Source organism: Euprymna scolopes, chromosome 37 (genome assembly GCF_053919585.1).
Source record: "Euprymna scolopes isolate OS-2025 chromosome 37, ASM5391958v1, whole genome shotgun sequence".
In the NCBI taxonomy this organism is placed as follows: Eukaryota; Metazoa; Mollusca; class Cephalopoda; order Sepiida; family Sepiolidae; genus Euprymna; species Euprymna scolopes.
Window position 1 is genome coordinate 51,847,763 of NC_136518.1, and position 4,069 is coordinate 51,851,831.

The window sequence follows — 4,069 nt, forward strand, 5'->3', positions numbered from 1 at the left end:
AGTATATATATATACATATATATACATACATATAGACATATATATAAATATATATACATATATAGCATGTATATATATATATATATATATATATATATATATATATATATATATATATACAAGTTTGGTGGTTAAATTTTAAATTCTGGAAAAACAACATATAGACACATATATTCGATTTAAGAATTTATTGTTTGACAAAAGGAATATATAGAAGGGGTTATTTTAATTTCCTTAATCCATGGATTTTCAATAATGACTCATATCATCAGAGGAAATGAAATGCAGTTAGCAAAATGTTCAGCTGCAAATTGACGCTAATTTTGCTTTTCAGCACTATTATTGAAAATAGTTTTTTGAGTGGTTGTGGATAATTATATGGAAAAAATTATACGAAAAGAGAAATTTATACAACCTGGGCAATCCATTATCGAAAGGAGTACAATTTCCTTCGGGGTTATAAATCCAGGTGGGCAGAAAATAGGTCCCGGGGAGAAAGTAATATTCCCATATAGTGAAAGCGTATTGCTCCTTATTGATTTTTCGACAAGTATACGGGGCAGCCTTATTCGTTGTTGCGTTGAGTGTGTGTTGGTTGATGTAGTCCAAAAGCTTTCTCGGTGTTGACAAAGTGTATCCGTATGGGTGGGTATACCATTCCATTGTAATTATCCCCGTGAGTAATAGAATTTGAACATTGAGTTATGTATGCAATGGACCACGAAATCAATAGTATAGGTAGCAAAATAATCCGAGAGATGATATTCAAAACGGTGCGTTGGACGATTTGCTTCTGGTGTGAGTAACACCAGAAGCAAATGTTTTTCAGAATTTAAAATTTAATCACCAAACTTATATATTGCTCTATTCTTAAATATTGAGCTTTTCCTTTTTGGCTAGGATCACTTTGAAAGTATTACTTCAAGTAATATCTATCAGGATTTTTCATCTGAATTCTAGCAGTGTCTTATCTCACTTATATATATACATACATATATATAGTCATTCACATAGAGTACTGTTTTGCTGTTTCACAGCTCATCAGCACGGCTAGACAAGCAACTACCTCAAGCCAGGATCGAAACCCAGGAGCCCAAACGACAGTCGGAGCTTCTAACCATTGCGCTATACGGCTGTTGCTATGCGGGGAGTGAATTAACAATGTTTTGACATTGTCCAAAGTATCTAAGCTTTTACACAAAGAGCATCGCTTCATACACTAATGGTAATTTGTATATCACTTCCCAAATGCTTAATATATATATATATATATATATATATATATATATATATATATATATATATATATATATATATATATGAGCAAAAAATTAATAAAATATGTTAAAAAACACTTTGAAATGAGTTAAAAACATATTTAATCTGAAAAGGAAACACTAGATAAATGGATAGTCCTTAATCCGCGGAGTTTCAAAGAAATACTTTCCTTCTCATTAGAAGGTAGGAATTAGAAAAATGCGGGATCGGATTTTGCATGCAGAAGTATTTGATGAAACAACAAGTAAGTCAAAGATCTTACTTGAAAACAAAAAAAGTGAAGCAGAGGGAATATGGTGAAGAGAAAACTGATTACACATGAATGGATAGACTGGTGGAAGATAAAAAATCCAGTGACGGTAAAATCCAAATGTAAAACTTTAAGAAAGTTAAAAGAATTTCCATTTGTATAAGTAAAATCCAAGGAAATCCCGTAATTGGAAGACGATGGTCCATAATAATCCAAAGGCAGAAATCCATGAAATAATTCACAAATATGTATACAAGGAAAAAAGAAAAGATTCCAATAATATTAATAAAAGAAAAATAAGATATGCTTTTCACTCTACTTCCGAGACATAAATATAAATAAGAAAGATCAGGGAAGAGAAAGAGGAGAGAGAAAAAAAAGGAGAAAAAAAAATGATGATAAAGTTAAATATAAAATAAAATAAAGGGAAAGAAAGTCAAAATGACCCAGACAGGAAATGTTAAAGGCGCGAAAAAAATATATCGGGCAAAATAATATAGGTCAACTGAAATGTACAGGTCATCACTTAAAAAAATGTCAGCAAGAGTTGTTAGACGACACTAAATGAAAAATAAATAAATAAATTAACAAAGAAAAAGAAAATAAATAATAAATAAAGAATAAATAAATAAAATAATAAAATATAAAATAAAATAGAGATAAAAAAATTATATTAAAATTATTTAAGGGGAGAGGATGGCCGGTATCTGCAAATTCAGAAAAAAAGAATTCCTACCCTCTGATGAGAAGTAAAGTATTTCTTCGAAACTCCGCGGATTAAGGACTATCCATTTATCTAGTGTTTCCTTTTCAGATTAAATATGTTTTTAACTCATTTCAATGTGTTTTTTAACATATTTTATTAACTGTTTGCTCATATTATAACCTCTATTTCCTATTTGGTTTTATCCAGCTTTTACATCTAGCTGAGATAATTTTATAAATATTAATTCTTTCATATTTATCATATACTTTAATTTTACCATCTTGGATCATTTTGGTAAATTTAATTGTAATTTTTGTTTTATATATATATATATATATATATATATATATATATATATATATATATATACTAGCAGGGGGATCCGACGTTGTTTATGATTGAATGATGATCAACACTCCCATATTTTTTATTGTCAGTGAAATCAGTGAAATTGCCCATTTTTCAATTAAATCGATAGATTGCCTGCTCTTGTTGGGAACCCATCGTGGTGCATTTGGAGGAAGCTTTTCATGTCTCCTTGCAGTCAGTTAGTTCACAATACATTGTAGTTTACATTGCACTGTAGAGAAACTACTGTTTATTTTATAAAATTATTTTTATATATAACGGCTTACATTAAAGTTTAAAATGCAAAAATCAAGTATCATCAGTCGATTGTGCTCTAAACAGAAACATTTCAAACACATCATATCAAAGAAACTACTGTTGATTTTTTTAAGCCGGGCCTTTTGGCTTGTGAGGAAATAAAACTGTTCAAATGCACTTGTGATGTTAGGCTGTATAAGGTGTTAACTTTGGTCAAAATTGCTTGTTCCTTCTTTCATCGGATTTTTTTGATTATTAGAGACATTCCGATACAAAACCTGTTTGAGAACACTGCCAGATATATAAAGTACATTTGTGTGAAATTTCATAAAAATCAGCCTAGCCGTTTCAGAGTCCATAGAAGACGAACTCGCACACACACAAATATACAATGTTCTTTTTATATAATAGATAGATAGATAGATAGATAGATATGTTGAATGTGTGTGTATATATATATTTTCAATCTCAAGATTTTTATTGCATATTATATATATATATATATATATATATATATATATATATATATGTAAAAGTGAAAGTGTCTGTCTGTCTGTGTGCGTGTATGTCTGTTTGTGTACATTTCCCGACACAATAACTCTGTTAATTTTCAGTCTACAGACTCGAAATTTGATATACAAGGTATGGAGATTTGGGAAAATCTTTGCAATCCGTTTTCGGACAGATATTTTTCTGTTAAGGGGTTAAAGTTCATCGATTTGACCTTTGAGAACTCTACCAAACTCTTCCGCCAATTTTGGGTATAAACACTTGAAATTTTAGATATAGGTTCCTTGGACATGGATCTAACTTAATAACTTGATTTGCGCCCAAAACAATAAATGTTAAGAGGTCATAATAGGGGTCAAAGTTTTAAAAAAAATTGACCTCTGCGGTCTCTACCAAATTACTCAGACAATTTCTGGTTTACATAAAGGGTATTCATGATAGGGCAAACATTTTAATCAGTTTAGGTAGAAAATTTGAGCTACAAATATATAAATCTATGTATGTATGTTTGCATGTCTGCCTAAAACTTTCGAGAGAGGCAACGAATTTTCACAAGATCAATATCGTTTTGAAGCTCGCCCCTTCATACGACAAATACCGAAAAATTACCTAAAAACATTAATTTCTTCACCCTCAACCGGGCACTTTTCTACAGGGGGGGGGAGGTTGCTTTTTTCGACGATATTTTCGAAAGTCATTCCCTCTTTTTCGATTGTCTA